Below are 21965 nucleotides of genomic sequence, written 5' to 3' on the forward strand. Positions count from 1 at the left end.
CATTTTAAAATTTGACTCTATAAGCTTTCTAGGGGAATCTCAGCAAGATCAACTTAAAAGGGCACAGGGAAATCTAAATTGAGACGTTTCTTCAGATACCTTCCGGAGTGCCCTGCCTGTAAGGTAAACATTTGCTAAAAAGCTGTCAGCTTTACCCTCCTTGTTAATTTATGTAGATAATTTTGTACTTCACTTTTCTTCTAGTTGGGACCCAAAACAGCTCACAGAAAGTGTAAATAAACACCACAAACAAGCAGAATGCAATTAATAAGCAAAACACCTCCCAGAAAAGCAAATCCTGTGACTGATTTAATTCCAATGGCCAGCATTCTCACTGGTTATGTGGGCAAGAAGAACCCTTTGGCCCTTGCCACCTCTGGCTACATCCAGGTTTTACCTGTTTATTAACAAAATTCACCCGAACCTTTTGCCCTCATCAGGACTTCCAAGGCAGCCAACAGAATAAAAATACAATGGAAACACATTTATTACACCTATAGATTACAAGAAGATAGAAATATAAGACGGTGACCAGCTAGCGTGACGTTATCCAGCAGTTCCTGTCCTTTTGGTCTAAGAGCCTCTGACTATGGTCAGGCTTTACAGTTTCACACAGGAAGGAGACAAAACACAGCTGATATGTTGTGCAACTGGCAAAATGCTTCACAATAGTTTCCCTGTGTTCTCCTTTGTGTATCTTCTACTAGTAACCATTTTAGTCCTTTTGAAGCAGAATTGTGATTATTTAAAATGATTCAGACACAGAGAGGTTTGTGGTTTGTGTATGTATCTAAGATGTAACACCTACAAATAGGATATATGAATCTTACTCTTGCAGAGAGAGGTCCACAACCATGATAAAAACTGGCTACAGTTCCCAGGGAAGTGTACTCTTGATAGAAAACTCATGCTACAGTGCAGTATGTTTAACAGTCATTGCACAGAGATATTCTAAGGAGATGTTCTTGGAGTTGTTCCTTTCAGTTTTGTAGAGACATAGACCCCTGAAGAAACCAAAGTGCCTTCTGGCTTATCACAGGTACAACCTGGGCTTTTTTTCTGGGAAAAGAGGCGGTGGAACTCAGTGGGTTGCCCTTGGAGAAAATGGTCACATGGCTGGTGGCCCCACCCCTGATCTCCAGACAGAGGGGGGTTTAGATTACCTTTTGCACCAGTGGCACAGAGGGCAATCTAAACTCCCCTCTGGCTGGAGATCAGGGGGTGGGGCCACCGGTCATGTGACCATTTTCAAGAGGTGCTGGAACTCCATTCCACCACGTTCCAGCTGAAAAAAAGCCCTGGGTACAACAGAATTCACCACCCTTTTGCATCTCTGATTACACAATGCAGACTGCAGTATGCTATGCTACAGACAGAGAACAGGTGTACCTGCAGAAAAATTACAGAGCAAATAGCTCCAGAGGTCTCAAGCAAGTGTGCAACCTAGAGGAAAGCAACACTTTATGCTCACTGAAAATTAGGGAATTAATGACTAGAAGATGGACCAGTTCAGTAGATAGGATAAATTAATGGAAGTTTTACCATCAGCTATATTAGTAAAATATAACTCACCACTGTGTTCTGAAATCGTCTGTTTCTAAGTTCCCTCTAACAACCATCATTTTCTTATTTTGTGACCTTTGAGGGGTATCTGACTGGAAATGTTTGAAATAAAATATTGGACTAAATGAGCCTACATCTGATCCAACAAGGCAACCCTAATACCAAGTAATGTAACTTCCTGCAGTTTGCTTCCAAGTAAAGACATTTTGATAAATAACCTCAAGCCTGTACAGGTTTAGTGTCTCTAGCTGAACTGGCTGACCTTTATATTGCGGCCTTCTAAGCTGCAAAGGGAAGGATAGGGGGATGAAATTCCATGGGTCCTAATCACCGATGGAGCTGAGAAAGTGAAGTCATCAAGGTACAACATTTGGGTTGGATCTCTGTGGGATGAGGGGTCCCAGGAGATCTATGTGGGGACTGGTGATGGCTGATGGCAGTCTGATCCGAGGTTGCAGCACAATAAGTTTATGACAACATCCTAATTATAGAACAAAGTAACAAAATTTTAGATCAAGAGGACCACACAGAATTTAACAGATTTAGACACGTATATTTAAAACATTTATATCCCATCTTCACACAATGCCCATGGTAGCTTGCAAAATATAAACATGCAGAATTAGAATCATTTGTTCCAAGTTGCTTTCTTTCTGTGTTTATTCAACTCCTATCTCCTGGGAGTGAGTATTTAAGAAACCACTATCAAACAAACAAACAAATCATTCACATGAACAGCTTGAAAACCAGAATCATGAAGATATTCAGAGTGCTAGCTGGTAACCTTGAGGGGATATTGTTCAAAGAAAAATACATTTACTTATCTGTTTAAGAATTTTAGCAGTGTTTTCGTTGAAGTAATCCCCGTAGGTGTGTGTGTGTGTGTGTGTGTGGGTGGGTGGGTGGGTGAGAGACCGAGAGAGCTGAACTTCTCTGTTTTGCAGGGAACTCGTACAAGTTAACTGCTTGAAAACATGTATCCAGTTTAGAGACATACAAATTGTTCCATCTAGAGTAGCCCATTATCTGCAAAGATGAAGCCATGTAGGAGATAAAACCATGTGGTAGGATTGCCAAGGGAGGGCCAAGCTCATGGTACAGCCCCATCTTTTCAGATCTCAGCCATCAGAAGCTAAGCAGGGTTGTTATTGGAGATGGAACCACCAAAGAAAACTTGAGACGAAAGCAATAGCACACCATCTCTGCTTCTCACTTGCCTTGAAAGCTCCTTGCTAGGGTCACTATAAATTGGTTGCAACTTGACAGCACATATATATGTACATAAGGTTGCCAGACAAGTGCAGGAGTGGCAGAGACTTACCAAAACAGTACTTCAAAAGCAATGTAGCCACATTACAGGATGCTCTAGGACAGCGATGGCGAACCTATGGCACACATACCACAGCTGGCATGCAAAGCCCTCTCTGTGGGCACACGAGCCAAGTCGCCGATCACTAGGTCCAGGGCTCATTTGGAGGGGGACCGCCTGGAACAGCGTTCCAGTAGCTCTGAGCAGAGATCACATGGGTTTTGGCCCTGCCCATGTGATTCCTTTTCCTCAAGGCTGCCTCCCTGCTGCCCGTCTCTTTAGCAGCAGGAAGCGGAGGCAGCAGCCGGGCTGCTGGGGCTGGCTTTCTAAAGAAGAGGAAGCTGCTTTGATTTAACTTACTTTACTTTCAGTCGTGGCTCTTGAGTGAGTGAGAGAAAGAGAGAGAGAGAGAGAGAGAGAGTTCTTGCAAGCTGGGCTGCTGGTGTAAAGAAGGGCAAACTGCTTTGATTTAACTTGCTTTACTTTCATTTGTGGCTCCTGAGTGAGTGTGTGTGTGTGTGTGTGTGTGTGTGTGAGAGAGAGAGAGAGAGAGATGTTAATTAGTTTGGACAACTGATGAGTTGTTTTTTCTTAACTAAAACCTCAGTATTCAGGTTTAATTGCAGTGTTGGCACTTTGGAATAAATAAGTTGGTTTTGTGTTGCAGTGTGGGCACTCGGGCTCAAAAAGGTTCGCCAACACTGCTCTAGAACTTCCATGAAACTCTATGATAAAAACCACAGAGGATTTTTTTGAGGGGGGGGGGAAATCATAGAGTGCCCTGTGACACAGTGATGTCACTTCTGGTTACAAGGCAGAAGTGAAGTTGTGGCGTTGTGGGATGCCATTTTGGCCTCCCCATCCCATCTGTTAATTAAGAAAGAAATTAATAGCATTTGAGGTGGCACGTTTATGAGCTATGATTAACCTAAGTGTTACACACAAGAATGTGCCGGTATGTTCATGTGCATTAATCCTAGGAAGAGGTGGTTGTATCCAGAAACACAAAGCCCAATGTTAATTCATATGGTAACTCCTACAGCTACTTAATTCATCTGTCATCTGAAGCAATTTAAAATGCCCCTTTCAGTGTCACTCACTTGTAAACAGCATGGAAATGGGCACTTCCCGTGGGGTGTTTCAAAGCACCCTTTCTCCTGCCGCTGATGAGTGGCCCGATGCTTATCAGGTGAAGCTGTGTGGGGCATTTAAAAGCCCCCCATTTCCTCACACTCACGAGCAGCACAAGAAGGGTGGCTTTGAGCTTTGGTGTGCTCCAAATCTTTACGGATCATACCAAAGCTTTTAAACACCCGAATCCCAAAGCAGCTTGCTGGGCTTGGTGCTTTGGGATTTGGGTCATTCTGGATTGTTTTCCTCACGAGTGACAGGAGAAGAGGTGCTGTCAGTTGAAATGCCCCGTGCCCGGCTTCACCCAATGCAGATCGGGTGAAGCCAGCATGCAGCATTTGAAAGCCCCTTCCCCATCTCCTGCCACTCAAGAACGGCATGAGAAGGATGCCTTTGAGCTTTGGTGTGCTCCAAATCTTTATGGATCATACCGAAGCTTTTAAACACTCAAATCCCAAAGCAACTCGCTGCTTTGGGATTCGAGTCATTCCAGATTGTGCACCTGAATATTTTTTGGGTGCACACCCCTGGTGGTGGTTACTATCCACTATAAGTTTGTTTTTGGAACAACCCCCTCGCTGGGAGTAAAGGAAAGGGGCAGCATTGCTTAATGGGGTGTTGAGATGTCCACAGTGTTTTCCAACTTCCTGGGGACCAGCCCAAAAGAAAAAGGGGCTTGCAAGTCTGTTCCTTTACAACATGTATAGGAAAACAACAACAGCAGAGACCTCTGAGCCTGGCTTCCTCTTCCCTTTGAAATTTGTATGACAGATACACTAGCAAAGCAAATATTTGTTTCACCATCAGTCTTGATTTTTCCCTCCTCTATGCCTCATCCTGGAAGTCTATATCTTTAGTAAGGTTAAGCACAGAAATGAATCTGTAAGTTAGATGAACATAGCAAAATCTGGACAGAAATAACTGTATACATCAGATTTTAGTACAGTGTAAAATGAGTTTGTGGGACAACATGGAGAGAATGGGTAATATTGCAGCCCTAGTTGTTATAAATAATACAGGGCTTTAAAATCCATGTGATCCAGCCAAAGGTAAGCACTTTTTTATATTAAAATTTTCTTTATTAATACTATAAACTACGTACCACACCACAATAAACAACAAACAGAGAACAAGAAAAAACACACAGTTCTAAATATAACACACTAACAATATATATATATATTTGTATTTAATACGGTACTTAATACTGGAGCTTAAATATAAAATTAAGAGGAAAAGAAAAAATAAAACAAAAACTCCCTAAATTACACTACAATTTGAGTTCCGATTTTCTCCGCAACAAGTATATATCATTTCTAGAGTCCCACTTATTCTAAATTAGTCACAAAACCCCTCTTTTTTCTATTGTTCCTGTTTCTTAATCCATAAATCCAGATGTCATCAAATTTCATGCAAAAAGTCTATTAACAGTTTCCTTTCAGTCAAGAAGTTAACTAATGTCCTTTCTCTAATTGAGTAAATTTTGCCATTAACGCAAACTCCAAAACTTTTGTCAACCATTCCTCCACTGTAGGCAATGTTGTAGTTTTCCACTTTTGTGCGTAAAGTACTCTTGCTGCTGTAATAAATTATAAAAACAGTGTTCTAAAACTTTTTTCCAACTGGCTGTCCATTATTCTCAACAGAAAATTCTCTGGTTTCAGCTGAAGTTTAATCTTCAAAATCTTCTGAATTGATGATTGTATCTGCAACCAAAACCTCTTTGCTTTCTTACATGTCCACCACATATGAAAAAAATGTCCCTTCTTGTTTAGCACATTTCCAACATACATTTGACACCCTCTTATACATTCTAGCCAATTTTTCAGGAGTCATATACCAACGATGCATCATTTTATAAAAAAATTCTTTAATACTGGAGCTTAATGTAAATTTCAGCCCTCTTGTCCACATATTTTCCCATCATTTGTACAAAGGGGTATTTCAAATTCAGTTTTAGATTTCTCAGTCATATTAATGACTCTTGTCTAGTTTGAATCTCTCCAGAAGATGCATATATGGAAACCACTGACAGCTGTGCCCTTCTGCTGCTAAGTCCTCTTTTGATTTAATTTTAATTTGGTCCTGAGAGAATTCCAATAAATCATGATAAGTTAACCATTTAGGTGGACTAACCATTTCCCTTCTAAAATGAGTTTCTTGCGATGACAGCCAGAGAGGTATTTTCAAACAAAACCTAAGTTTGTATTTATTCCATACTCTCAGGATTGCATGCCTTACATAATGATTACTAAACTCTGCATTGGCTTTAACTTTGTCATACCATAGATACCCATGCCACCCAAATTTTAGATCATGCCCTTCCAGGTCTAGTAATCTTCTATTTTTTAACAGTATCCATTCCTTCATCCAAACCAAACAGTTAGCTGCAAAATATAATCTCAAATCTGGGAGGCCCAAACCTCCTCTTTCTTTTGCATCCTGTAGAACCTTAAATTTAACCCTTGGCTTTTTGCCTTGCCATACAAATCTCAATATATCCTTCTGCCATTGCTTAAATGGTGTCTCTGTTGTCAATACAGGAACTGTTTGAAATAGGAATAAAATTCTATGTAAGACATTCATTTCAATTGTAGCTATTCTTACCAACAGCGATAATTGAATTTTATCCCATCTTAGCATATCCCTTTTAATTTCTTTCCAAGTCTTAATATAATTATTTTGGAATAACATACAGTTCATATTTGGCAAAGTAATACCCAAGTATTTTACCCTTTTCTCAACTTTAAACCCTGTTATGCTCTCAAGTTTCATTTGATTTTGTATTTTCATATTTTTAGTTAAGACTTTGGTTTTCTGCTTATTAACTTTAAAACCAGCCACTACACCAAATTCTTTCAACTTTGTCATTAGAGTTTCAATTCCTTTCAAAGGGTCCTCCAAAATCAACACCAAATCATCTGCAAAGGCTCTCAGTTTGTAGTTCTCCTGTTTCACCTTAACACTTCGAATTCTCTCATCTTGTCTTATGTCCCTATTCAAAACTTCAAGTATCAGTATAAATAACAAAGGTGACAATGGGCAGATTTGTCTTGTGCCTCTTTGTATTCCACATGGTTTAGTTAACTCTCCATTCACAACTATCCGTGCAGTCTGGGTTGTATAGATTGACTTAGTCCATTTAATATAATTGTCTCCAAAGTCCATATCTTCCAATATCTTAAACAAAAATTTCCAGTTTAAGTTGTCAAAAGCTCTCTCGGCATCTAGGAAAATCAAAGCAACTTGTCTTTCATTATGTCTTTCTAAATATTCCAGAATATCCAATACTGTTCTTACATTGTCCTTTAGATGCCTCTTAGGTAGGAATCCACTTTGGTCTTCATGAATAATGTCCTGTAGGATACTTTTAAGTCTTCCTGCCAAGATCAATGCAAACAGCTTATAGCCATTATTTAATAGTGATATTGGCCTGTAGTTTCTTGTCAATGTGTGATTTTGTCCCTCTTTTGGAGTGTTATGTTGGCCTCCTTCCATGAGTCCGGCATTTTCCCTCCTTCTAAAATAGAGTTCATCGTCTTTTGTAAAGGTTGAAGAATTTCATCCTAAAAACACTTATAGTAGCTACTTGGGAGGCCATCTGGTCCAGGAGCTTTTCCCAACTTACTCTTTTTTATGGCTTCTCCCACTTCTCTTATTTATTTATTATTTATTTATTTTATTCGATTTATACCCGCCCTCCCCACAGATGTTATAGGTACATTCATAAATTGTCTTTGTTGTTCCGTGATCTTAGGTAACTTCTGTTTATTAATATATTCATCAATTTTTTCCACTGACACATCACAACTCTTATACAGATTTGTATAGTACTGATAAAATGCCTTCTGTATATCTGCAGTGTCGGTTAATGCCTTATCCGCCTCTTGTATTTTCAATATCATTCTCTTTTCTCTCCTTTCTCAATTTATAAGCCAACCATTTTCATGGCTTATTTGCATATTCAAATGTTCTTTGTTTAGCATAATTCAATTTAATTTCCATTTCTCTTGACATTAACATCGATAGTTGTTGTTGTAAGATCTTAATATGTTCTCTCTCGAGTTCTTCTTTGCTCTTTATCTCCTCCAAAATATGTTGCTTTTTCTCTTGATTCTTTGTTCTCAGTTAGGCATTATATTGAATTAGGTAACCACTAATATATGCTTTACTTGCTTCCTAGACTCTCATATCTGTACCTTTGTTTAATTCAAAATTTTCTTTAAGTTTATTTTTAAAGTCTTTTATAGTCCCTTCATTTTGTAATAGAGCTTCATTTAATCTCCACCTAAAGGTACCCCTTTTCCCCCTTTAAGTCATGGATACTGGGTTATGGTCTGAAAATGTCTTAGGTAGGACCTCTATTTTAACTAGGGGTGTGCAATTCGGTATTCTAATTAGGTTAAAAATACCAAATCAGGGCCGTTTCGGTTTTTTTCAGTATTAGCGAAACTTTTTCTGAATACCGAAAAATTTTGGTAATACTGAAACAGAGATTCCCGAAATGATTCGGACATTGTTTTCAATAAGAAAACCTTCTCCTGGCTTTCCGGGAGTCTGGGGGGGGGGCATTTTCTGTCCAAATCACACCAAACTTGGTGGAGACCTTCTCCTAACTCTCCTCTAACTACCCCAAGTTTCAGAAATATTGGACTTTGGGGGCCATGTTATGCCCCCTCAAATAAGGTACCCCCATCCTCCTACACTCTTCATGGTTCTCTATGGGGAAAAACAAGTCATCTTTCTAGGTGGCTTCGGGTGGCATTTTGCAAGCAAAATGCAACCAACTTTCAGGGGACTTGCTCCAACCTGTCTTCCCACCCTCCACCAAGTTTCAGGCAGATTCCACTTTGGGGGGCCATTTTACGGCCTCCCAAAGAAGGTGCCCCTATCCACCTCCACTCCACTATTCCCTATGGGGGAAATAAGAGAGGCTTGTCTGGCTAGGGGTGGCATTTTGCATGCAAAATGCCCCCAACCTTCAGAGGACCTCCTACTACCTGTCCTCCCTCCACCAAGGCTCAAGCAGATCTCAGTTTGGGGGGGCATTTTATGGCCTCCCAAAGATGCTGCTCTTATCCCCCCCTTTCTCCATTATTTCCTATGGGGGAAATAAGACTGGCTTGTCTGGCTAGGGGTTGCATTTTGCATGCAAAATGCCCCCAACCTTCAGGGTCCCATCTTCTACCTGTCCTCCCACCCTCCACCAAGGCCCAAGCTGATCCCACTTTGGGAGGCCATTTTATGCCCCCCAAAGGTGGTTCTCCTGTCACACCACTTTGTCTTTCTACTGTGGGGAAGACTTCTACACTGCAGAAACACATGGGATTGGGGCTGCCAATGGCCACAGCCACAGTCCACCTGCACCCAAACTGCCAAATACCACACACACCCTCCCCCAAACCTAACCTCCCCTGTCCTGTGGCCAGCCACTTCCTATTGATTCCGGTTACGGGAAAATCTCCTACAGCAGGAACCCACAGAATGTGGCATCTATGGCCACAGGAACAGTCCCCCTTTTAAATCCACCCCCACAGCCCCACACTGACCCAAAGACACCCTCCCCAACATTCCCACACCGACCACTACCCCAGCAGCAGGCTGGCCAGCCATCCTCCATTGTTCCCTGTGATGGGAACTTTTAAACTCTCTTTCCCAGGGCAATTATGCACAGCCCAAGGGTGCCACAATGGTGGGCACACTCCTGAGTGCGAGCTTGTCCCTGTGAAAGAGCACCTGAACCACAGACACCCTCCCCCAAATTCCCCCACCACCTACAGAGATGGCTGGCCAGCCAGCCCCATTGTTCCCTGAGCTTGCACTCAGGAGTGTGCCCACCATTTTCTTTCTGAAGCCATCCAAATCGATTTGGAAAGTTTTGATTTGGTATTTCCTGCAATGCTGGTGCTGATTCAGAAATCCTGAATCTTTACAGATCGAGCCTGCTTTGGGTGTTTATTCGAAATCAGAATCCCAAATTGAACAACCCTAACTACAACCACCCGCAGCAAATCAAAGAGTATTTCCTACTGGGTGAATTTCCACATCCAGCACTCTTTGTTTGCAGTACCTTTTAGAGGCTCCACCTAGATGCTGTATCTCTTGCTTCACTCCTACATCTAGTACACTGTGCTTGGGCTTGGTGGTTCAAACCCTGCGGCTCTCTTTCATGCCAGCTATGAGTCAACAGTTGGCTTCCAACTCATAAGCCAAGTGTATTCCCAATGGCTGAATTATTGGGTTGAATTATTGTATGGAGGGTATTTCTCCACACCTGCCTTTACCCTGAAAGATCGCTAGTCCTAGTCCAGAGGGAATATATTTTTAGGGTCCCCTGGGGCATGTGAATGACTATTACATGATTGTTTACGGCACTGCCAGTAGCCAACACACTGGAACTCCTATACAGTGTTCTTCCAGACAAATCCATTGAGTTCAGTGATTAAGACAGATGTAACTCTGCATATGATTGCACTGTAAAGGTGCTTTGAGAATTTTACTTCAGCTCAGTGACTTCAGTGGAATAAACTCAGTTTTTATCAATTTCTGGAGAGTGTCAGTATTAATCTTCTAAGAATATTTGATGCTTAGAAAAGTAATATAATGAAATGGAATTGTTGGTTATTTGTACAGTTCAATGTAGAAAACAGACTGCACCCAACACAATTGTGTAGTTTACTAAAGATGTCATTCTATCAGGTTTGCTTTTATGTCTTTCAGTTTCTCATTCTGTAACTTCTGTTTTTATTGCTGAGAAAATCCATCGAATAATAACATGCTGTTGGCTGATAAATTCTCTGCTTTCCAAATAAAAGACATATCTGAGTACTTTTTGTTTGCAGCCAGTGGCATGGATCAACCTTTGAGAGAGGTATGAAACAATGGAGTAACACAGTTGTATGACCATGTGTAGATTAGAAAGAGCCATGTAACTGATATCAATATATACAATGCATTAAGACCCAGGTGCAAAGAGTGTCTGAGGGCCAAGCTACACATGACGAATGACACTGGAACGGCAAGTGGATTGAGTGGAGGGCAAGTGAACAGGGAGAAATACACTTGCCGTTCAAGTGTCATTTGTCACTTGTAGCTTGGCCCTGAGAATGACAGGAATGTTTAATTTCACAGAAGTTGGTGATATTACTTAAGGATAGATGTATTGGTGGAAGTCCAAAACATATTCAAATTTATGAGAACTTGTTATCCCTAATTTTACACAACCTTTGTTAAGATACAAGGTAGCAAGAATGAACTATTTTTATGTATTTTAAGAAGATGTTTCAAATATAGATAACCTTGACTGGTGTTTAAGGTTATAAGTTAATAGGATGGCCAAGAATGTGCACTGCTTTTAAGCAAAACAGACACAACTATTGTTAAGAGAAGGTTTTGAAGCCCTATAAATATAAAAAGCTAAATTGATAGACAGCTTTTTCCTAGAAGAGGATCCTTACCTATGACTTTCTTATCTTCAGGTAAGATACTTTTTTGGACTCATGTAATTGCTCTCCTAAATGTTTTTTTTAATAGCTGTTATAACTAGGGGTGAGCAATTTGGGTTTCCAATTTGGGATAAATACCTGAACTGGACCCTGATAGTAAAGATTCAGGATTTCCAAATCAGGCCCAGCATCACGGGCCCGATTTGGAAATTCAGAATCAAAGCTTTCTGAAGCAATTCAGGTCTCTTTGGAAAGTTTCAGGCACATATAAACCCCGCACCCTTGCTCCAGCTGACTGGTGGACTCTGCAAGGGGGAGTTTTAAATTTTAGTGTCCGCTGTGCTGCACTCACCAGTCAGCTGGAGCAAGAGGAGGTTAAACTTTAAAGCATCCTCCATGACACGTGCAAGCAGTGTGGAGGGCTTTTTAAGTTTGCCAGTTGCTTCAGCTGACTGGTGGGCACAGCCAGTCAGCTGGAGCAAGAAGGGTGGGGATTTAAACTTTAAAGTGCCCTCTGCACCAGTCGTGAGTGGTGCAGAGGGTGCTATAGGCTTGCCCTTTGCTCCAGCTGCCTGGCAGGCACTGGAGGAGCAAGCTGAGGAGGTTTAAATGTTAAAGCACCCCTTTTCATGTGTCTTCCAAGCTGGAGGGAAAGGGGCACTTTGCAACCCCCCCCCGGCTTGCTCCGTTTGGCCGCTTCTTTTACCAACTTCAAGAAGGGCCAGGAGATTCCCTGGCCTCTACTGCAATGGTCAAAGTGAGCACCTGGTGGTGGGGCAGCAAGTTTAAACCTGCTGCCCAGCTGCATCCTTACCTACTGCACCAGGGGCCAGGGGATTACCTGGCCTCTCCTGCAGCCGGTGAAGTGAGCGTCTGGTGTCCAGGTGGCAAGTTTAAACCTGCCACCCAGCTGCTTTCTTTGCCCTCTGCAAGAGGGGCCAGGGGATTCCCTGGCCTCTTCCGCAGCGGGCAAAGCGCCACCACTTGCAAGCAGCAAGAAAAGTGTTGCTTTTCAGTGTGCTCTGAATCTTTACAGAGCATTCCGAAGTGGGTCAATAAGCAATTTCTGTATCAGCTTGCTGCTTCAGAAATCATTTATTTCCGACCTTTTTTCCCACTTCAGAAATTCCAAAGTGAGAAATCCAAATCTTTTTTCTTGCACACCTCTATTTATAACTGATAGTGTGATTTTTTTGTTGATTGAGTGGATATTAAGAATGATAAATAATCATGTTGTAATAATAAAGGCTTAGAATGGAAGCAGAGATTCTGTGACAGTATTACTTGCATACTATACCCAGTAACAAACCTAAAACATTATCTGTGGTGTATCTCTTGCCAGGAATTAAAATGATTTGTTATAGGAAAGCTAACTAATTGCTTAGAGTTTCTTAAGTGCACGCCTGTTTCTAAATCAGGCCTGACCAGACTAATCCAGAACAAAATCCTTTTGTTTGCTGTGAGATAATAGACTCTTGAGAGACTGGGCATCAGCCCTGTGGTCCCCCTTACTTGACCAGAATAAACATATCAGGGCATGAAGTGATGCAATACCATTACTGGTGATGCAGGAGCCACCTGAGGAGCTTAAGAGCCAAGGAGAGGAGTGGTCTAAGGAACAGGTCCTGGGTTATGATGACAATGCAGGTATAGATAGCCCAAGAAATTGCCTTCTGTCTTCTGCTCCTCCAAGCAGCATGCAGGACTCAGAGACCAATTGTAAGTAGGTATACTCAAAACTAGAGGTGGGCACAAACCGAATTACAAACCAAAGTTTATCACAAACTGGGCCAGTTCGTGGTTCATGTGAGCTCATTTCTCATGAACCGTAATGAATTTTAGCCCGGTTCATTTGGTTTGTATTTGAGTTAACTACTGCATACAGCCTGGTGCTGATCAATCAGTTTCCCAGGCAACACGGGGATGGGCTCTCTGGAGATCTTTTGCTGACCTGGAAGTGATGTTTTTATGAACCAAACGAACAGGTTTGTGAACTGGGGCAAGTTCGTGAAAGTTCGTGGTTCGTGAAATGTGATGAACCACAAACTGCACAGTTTGGAATTTTCCTGGTTCATGCCCATCTCTACTCAGAATCTTATACCAGAACCCTGAATTTTACTCCCAGGAAAGAGTTCTTAGGATTGCACTGTCAGAGGAGCAGTTATAAGAGTGATCAGACTTAATTGCCTTAGAGTATTGGTATGAACAATATCCTGACCTGTGACTAGAGGTGTCTTTAAATACAGGGTAAAAAAAAAAGTCCTCCCATTTGCTGTCATAACAGACAAATCTTTGCATTTCCAACCTAGGATTTACAAAGATGTGCCAGTTGCAATTTATGATAGTTTTTACTATTAAACCTCTCCCAATGTAACATTGTCAAGACAGAGAAGAAAGACAAGAGAGAGAGACAACAAAACCCTCATAAATGACTGACTTCTTACATTCAAATGAGATGATTTTGTACAATAATTTCTCCTTCCAGGGATGTTCTACTGTAATACCTTTACTAAAATACATTGTAATTATTAAATATTTATATAAGAAAAGCATCACTGGGAGAAAAGTAATTTAGTGAAGTATGGTTTAAAATAGGGCATTTTCTTGGTTTAGGGGAGACAAAGCACACCATATTTTTCTGATCAAAATGTCCATCCATCATCTAGCAGTTACAGATTTAAAGAAATGCCACCGCTCCTCTACTCTGAATCATGTCTTGATTTAAATAAAAGTTCTATTCAAACAAGCAGCTAAAGTGACTTTCAAAGCAACTAAAAGATAATTCACTGAAGTGAAGCAAACCTAGTGCTTATTCCTATCTTCTATTTCTTATTTGTTTTAAATCAGTTCTCTGCACTCTGATCCCATGACTATTAAATTTACATAGTAGCCTTTGGGGAGGTAACTTTTGAAAAGCCTTTAAAAGTATAATGCCTAATAGCTCACCCCATTAATGTGCTTTGGCCTCTAAAGGTTGACAAGGTAAAGCTCCCCTTCAGCGACGCCATGCTGGTTCTTCCTCAGCAAGATCTGCTCTTCTTTATTTCTAATCATTCTGGTCTGAATATTTCTTTCCACTAGGTTATCCAAGGCAGAGATTTACTGACAGATCTGTAATATCTGATATTCCCAATAGCTTCTTCAAAAAAGAAATTTGCTCCTCCCTCATGTTCCATGGTGCGATTTTAATGGTATTACATAGTTTAGTTAAAAAGCCTGGCAATTTTACATCTATTTATTTGAGCTCTTTAACATCTGTCAGGTGAAGAAGGTCACCTGGTCCCAACCATGTGGCAACTATTTAAGTTGCCAGTTACTTCTAACATTTCATCCTTTTCCGCCTCTCTTTAGTTCCCCAGCAGCACCCTTTATGAAGAGGCTGTGCTGAATGCAGAATAACTGCTTGTCTCTTAACTCAGTCTGCATGGAGCAATTGAACCCCATAGAAAGTGGGGAGCATAATACCCTGCAATATCTCCACCTTCCCAACCAGCATCACTTCTATCTTTCCTTGGTTCAGTTTCAATTTGTTCACTTTCAGTCTTTTAACCACAGCTGTCAGGAGATGACTCAAGACCTCTACTGTGTCACCAGGGGATTTGGATAGCAAGATATAGATCTAAGTGATATCCTCATGTTGATGACATCCAGTCTCACAGTTACGAATGAGTTCTCCTAAAGGTTTTATATAGAGGCTGAATAACCTCTGCCTCCAAATGTCTCAACAGGATAGCACGATCTACTGTGTCAAAGCTTACAGATAGATCCAGGAGGACCTATCTACATTCAGACAAAGGTCATTCACTACAGCCACCAAAGATGGTCCCATTGGGATGAGAGGGGAATGCTCTTCCAAGTTTTCCATGGCAAGGAAAAACCTAACCTGCACGACTGGCCTTACAAACCACATTGAAAACGTGACTTTAAAAAATGCACAACATAGGCCTATGTGGTTGGTGGGCCAAGACTACAGGTTGGAAATACACTCCAGCTCTCCCCAAAGGAGGCTAGTTTTGGTTATTTTCTTCTGTTGTAGCTCAGTTATTTCCTTTAGGTTCACATTGTGACACATACTCCACCTTTGTTCAAACTTATTGCAGACCAGTTCATTAACCAAATCTGCTCTGCCGTAACAGGCTTCCTGTGCCACATGTTCTGTTAAAACTTGCAACATTCCTTCTCACTACAGATTCTGCATCAGTGGCAAGAGAAACATCCCTCCTTCTGGAGATACAGGTAATGGACTCTTTCTGAGCTCTGTCACCTCACTCTTTGTTGTTGTGCTGCTAAGAGAAGAATCCTGGATATTCCAGTAGTGGTGATGATGACTCTTCACAGATCATCCAGTGACTGCCCTGCAGACATCCTCATCCATCTGCTTGACCAACATTGTATGTCAGAGAGATGTTGTGTGTGTTTTCCACATATGTTGTAATTTCCCCATAACTTCTCTTCACCTGGAAAAAAACAAACGTAGATGATATGTTTGGGGTGAAAAGTGACAGATATATCTGCTGACAAAGCTCCCATTCATGTTCCAGGTGGAACTCTACGCCTGCAGCATTCCAATCCAAACCAGGAAACACTTAAGTGGTATTGGCCCAGCATTGGGTTTGGAAGTGAGTATGGTCACTCAGCCAGGAAGCATTCCAGTAACTGGGGTGGGGTATGTGTCTTCCATTGCCAAAGAACATCCCTTGATCGGTGGACCACTTCACTGCCCCCCCCCCAATTCATTAGAGTAACGCTTCCCCATCCTTTGTCACTTGGCAAGGGAACAGAACCTCTTTGCTTTGGATCATAACAGCAATAACCTCCAAGACAAGGAAAGATGGCACCAGATGTGCTTCTCTTTTTCCTTTGGAGGCTGGCCAGTTTTGCAGGCACCAGGACAGGAAGACCACTGGTTTACCTCAACAATTTCCCCAAGCATTTTGGGGAATCTGTAAACACTGAACCCCAAGACTACAGGTTGACTGTGCTCAAACTTGGTGGTTTGATGGTTTAGAGGAAGGACTGTGTTCTGTGTGATTTTGGAGCTGTTAAGTGCAAAAGCAGTTGCCCCAAAGAACCTCAAATACCTCATAGCAAAGAATGGGGTCAAAACTCATAATAATGACAACAAAAACACAAATGAATTAGATCCAAACCAACAATGCCCAATGCAGAAAACAGCAACAATTGTAAACAGTTTGTTCAGAAACCCCAGATTCAAAACTGAAACAAAAATTTTCTGAGTGCATACTTCTACTGGCTACCCATCAGTTTCTGAGCTCAGTTCAAGGTTTTAGCTATCACATACAAAGCCCTTCATGGCCTTGGCCCCCCATATCTAAGGGATCATTTTTCTCCTTATGTTCTACTATGGTAGCTTTGCTCATCTGAACAGGTTCTTCTGCAGGTGTCCCCCTGCAAATGGACAAAATCAACAACTGCTCATACATAGGTATTGGGGTGTACGTTCAAGGTCCAGGAATCAGGTTAAAAAGCCAGCTTTCTGTCTTCTGGTTAAATCCAGCTTTCCCTAATCAAATTTGAGAATCCCAGATCTGATCTGGGTGTCACATATGTTTGTCTACATATCTGCCATGAGTATTTTCTGTGTTCTGTGCTGGGTAATGATCCTCTGAGAGTACACGAAGTTGCCTATTGATAGTCTGCTTAGCTGGGAGTTGCTTATCTCGCAGGTGCCTATGGTAGCGTCTACTTTCATTTTCACAGCCTCCTAAGAGAGCATCCTTGAAGGCTGGCTGAGCCTGGGAACTGAAAATGACTTCATTTTTGCTTCTCTCCTCCAGTCCCTCTCCCCTCCTCTCTCAAAAGCACTTCCTCCCCCTCCTGACCCCTTTGCGCCAGAACCTCAACCGTCCTTATCCCAAAGGCGGAAACTTTCCCTAAAATTGACCCCTCCAAACTCCTATATATCACTTCTGCCAATGACCTTGTCTGAGTATGCTGATACTTATAGATCTCTAATAAAGTTACTTTAACTCATACGCTGGAGTGTGTGCAGTGGAGTACTATGGGTATTTAACTGCCAGAACCTGACATTGGGCCTTAGATAAAGATCCCCAGATAAATCTGAGTTAATCTGGGTAAATTCAGGAAATGCAGCATCAAATTCTTGTCCTTTTTCTTGTGTTCTCCCATTTGGTTTTTTTTAATGCTTAAATTACTCTACAAAAGAATGTATAAACGGGCAGCCAAATGTGTGAATTCACTCCATTTCAAAGCATTGTGATTGAACTGAGATGTTTCTACTGTTTGATTCCTGACCGTTCATCCATACATTATAAGGTGCTTGACATGCCTGGGTGAAATGGTTCTGTGTATAGACTTTCACTCAAATTGCTATTGGAGAGGAAGCAGGGAGTGGAACTGTGGCTCAATGGTAACCATCTCTTTTGTATGTAGAGGTACCCTGTTCAATCTCCAGAATCTCTAGCTAAAAGGATTGATAGTAGGTGATGTGAAAGTCACCTGCTTGAGATCCTTTAAAGTTGTCAGAACGGACAATACTGATTTTTATGGACCAAGGGTCCGGACTCAGTTCAGGATAACTTCATGTGTTCAAACTGACTGGGACTTATTTGTACTTCCCATTGAGATTAGTAAAGTTCTGCTTCCATTCAGATTCCCTTATGACACACAGTACTGTGCTCTGATATTCATATAATTCTGGTTTGACAGGAGAGGGTGGGGCGCAACACAGTTCTCCTCTCTCCCTACCCCCAGCAAGGACCTTTCTTTCTTCCCTTCAAGGTAGAAAGTAAATTGTGCTTTTGCCTATGAATCAGGCTATTCAACAAAAGCTAAGATGCTGCAGAGGGACACTTTGAAATGGCTCAGTTCTGAGATTATTTGGATGGATGCTTCTAAATTCAACATCAGTAAAATCATCTTAAATGGCAGTATTTTGGATTAACATTTGTTCGGGAATGTTAGTCTCTGTCAAGCTCTGTAAACGGTTAGCCCTCCGGAGGAAATAATGAGTCTTGTTGCATTTAATATTTAAAATGTGATTTAAATGTAAATAATTTATATTCTACCACATTTAATTTGCATCATTGAAAGCACACACTGTGTCCTCTATTAAATCTCAATGGGAAGAAAGCTACAGGCGTGGCAGTGCTTCCCTCCTAGTGCAATCCAAGGGTAGCATGTGTTCCTCCTTTCCGACAGTTAATTTAAAGTAGTTTCATTGTACAGTAACATTTACGTTGTTACATTGCTGGCAGCTTCCTTGATGGCATCTGTCTTCAAGGTTTCTGATGACAAAGTATCAGTCTATTAATAAGCACCAAAACCAGTACCTAACCTGCTGTTACTTTCTATTTGCAAGTAAATGGACCTGTGACATTCAGTTCATTGCAACAGCACCAGATTCTGTACTGTTAAATCCTTTGCTGACATATACACAACTGTATTTCAAAACCCTTTCAGAGAAGTGACTGTCAGGAGTGTCTTCTAATTACCTCTTTACAGAGTTGATGTTATTTCTTGAACTTGATCTAACAAATCAGAATTTGATTCTTTAAGTCATGACATTATTCTGAAGAACCAATAAGTCAACTCCCTTTAGCATGAAATGCATCACAGCAGTCTAAAGCTTTAAATTTAGGGCCACCATGCCCAGAGTTTATACCATCTGCCTGGTGCCTTTATAGACAAAACTTTGGGCAAAATCAGGTCCAAAGAAAAAGTTAAGTGGGATCCAGTCTAGGGAAATGGTATGGATCCCAGAATATTGGGTGAAGGTAATAAAACAGATGTACTCAGGAGAGTAAACTGGGCTTACAGCATGGTAACTCAAGCCTCATCCTCCTTGAAAAATCACTTCTGGGCTGCAAGTAAACGAATTCTTTTGTCCTTTTCTCACACTCCATTGACACACACAGATAGAACTTCTTTGGTTTATTCTTATATTTGCCTGAAAACATTTGCACATCCCTTCAAAATAGACATGATGACAGGAGACAAAGCTCTTCTCCAGGCAAGCATTCCACGCATGCTCCATTATACTTACCATGTGAACCAAACCATTTTCATATAGATGTAAAGTTATCAGAACCTGGCAGCCCCCTTTCCCCATGTTTCTTCTTCCCCATCTCTCTCTCCCCTCATTGCCTGGCACCTATCCCTTTCTCTTTCTCTTTCTTTCCCCTTCTACATTAAAGCCAAACTAGATGAGACACTGGAGATTCTTGCTCCTGAGCATGCTAATGCCAGCCATGGAGGAATTTTAACTTCTCCCCCTTTTTTTGTTCAGATGTTACTCAGTCCCCTCGCTGCTATTTGTAAACAAAATTTGTATTTCCTGTAAATGGTTGGTATCAATGCAAACAGCAGTTCTATTGGGCTGATATACACTGGGGAAAGTGTGATGGGGGGAAGGGTTCTACCCAATGTTGATATCAGGAAGTTAGCATGTTTGGGTATTTTCTGAAGTCCATAATCCAGCAGAAGGCCCCACACCAATTGGACACCAATTGTGGCAATTTTCCATTTCCTGGTGGGAGCAGAATAGCAACTGTCTCCCTCCTTGATTCCTTGGAGCATGAGTAAGTTATGCCCTGCTTCATCTAATGGTCTTCCCAGAATCCCCTGTGAGATCCCAAATATTTCTAGAATCAATTGCTATTTCCTGCTTGGAAGAGTGCTGGAGTAGGGTTGCCAGGTCCCCTTACCCTCCCGGCAGGAGGAGAGGGACCCAGCACTCACGTTCATGTTCCTCTACACCCATTGACTTCTTGAAGGCCTGGTCTAGATGATACAGGAAGGAATCTTTGATTTTCACTTTACATATTTATTCATGTATAAGTGTTACCATTTTCATTTGTTGTGCTGATTTGGTAACTTGCCACCTCAGCAATCCACCTCAAGAATTCCATTATGATTTAATGTGACCTTTTTCAGTCTGGAAATTCTGATAATTGAGATTACACTCATGGGTACAATGCTTGTAGTGTCTGCTGACCATTGCCTTCTGATTTCAAACCATCACAAGGAATGGAGATCTGTGTGTTTATGGTTCTGCTTCAAAGTACTGGCTTCAGAGAGAGCTTTTACAACTTCTTTTAGCAAGACAGCAATGACTAAGGGGATAAGAAAGCTCTGTGGAAAAACGCATTCCAATGAAAAAGTTATTTTTAAAATCTTGTATTTCACAAAATGCAGGTTAATGTTTGCAACACTAATGGCAAATACACACACCAAACATCGCGTTACCAATTTAGAACATACTAAGACTAGGCCTAGGTTATGCCTTGTTTCCTTCAGAGGCCCCTGTGATGTTACCAGGCCCTCTGGGGCAATCTTCCACTTCCCATCATTTCCAGAGACTGAAGAGCATGACTTCCCTGTGCTCAGTACAAAAAACCCTTCACGGGTGCCATTTATGAAAGCTTTAAAGAGTTGGAGTATTTTCTTTGCCCCCTTTTCCTGAAGTATATGAATAACAACCAAAGATGCTATTTACTCTATTACAGGAAATATACATTTCCTATGTATTTTCCCTATGAAGGCAAATAGCAGCTACAGTGGGCCAATATACATTGTGGAGGTTAGGGGAATAGGGTTAAACCACTTTTGATTTCCTTTTAGACCCATTGGCACAAACGAAGATAAAAAAGAGGCTGTCTGAGACAGTCATGAGGCAATCATACAATGTAGCTAAAACGGAGATGAGGAATGCCCGTAGGTACATATAAGCCTAGAGTCAGCCCTGACACCCCCTCCCTAGCAACCACTGGAGTCCACATCTGAATGGGGCTGCACAAATGCTATTTATTAAATTTTAAAGATATAGTATATTATGTTCTCCTGTGTTTTATCTACTTTACACCTAATATATCTCTTGGGGATTGCCTCCTTCTCCTCTTTCATTGTTTTCCTCTACCTGCTCTTTCTTTCCTTCTTCGCTGATGGCTTGTCTTTTCTTTCCTGTTTTTCAACCTGGCCCTTCTTCCCTTCCCATCCAACTGTTCTGTTCTTCTGCCTTCCTTCTGCCTTTCCCAACCATCTTTCACTCCATCTCCCTGCCCCTTCCCATCCCCCTCCCTTCCTAGCCCCCTTTCCCCTTTTCCCCTTAAAACAGGACAAATCTACAGACAATTTCATTAACTTTCAAATTGCTGCTTCAGTTCTGGTGGTGGAGAAATTAGTGTGCTCCCTTCCACTGTGCACCTGAATGACAGGAGGACTTCATAGGTACCCTCCCACATCTGAACCTGCCCCACATCTGAACCTGCCCAAACATTAAGATCTGAATCTAAAGACTTGTTTTGCACGCTCCCTTTAATTGAACTGGGTGATGATAAGCGACAGGTTCTTTTCTGTAGTGGCACTAACTTGAATCCCCTTCTCGACTTTTATTTCCCTGAAACGTTTTTTAAGCTCAAGACATCAGAGGAAATAATTCTTTTTAAATTTCCCAAGATTTGTTAATTAATTTATTAGTTTTTGTCCCTGGTTAGCCTTTTGCATTTCTGTTTTTAAACTGCAGCTCTAGTTAATGT

The sequence above is a fragment of the Eublepharis macularius genome, chromosome 6 (assembly GCF_028583425.1).
Source record: "Eublepharis macularius isolate TG4126 chromosome 6, MPM_Emac_v1.0, whole genome shotgun sequence".
In the NCBI taxonomy this organism is placed as follows: domain Eukaryota; kingdom Metazoa; phylum Chordata; class Lepidosauria; order Squamata; family Eublepharidae; genus Eublepharis; species Eublepharis macularius.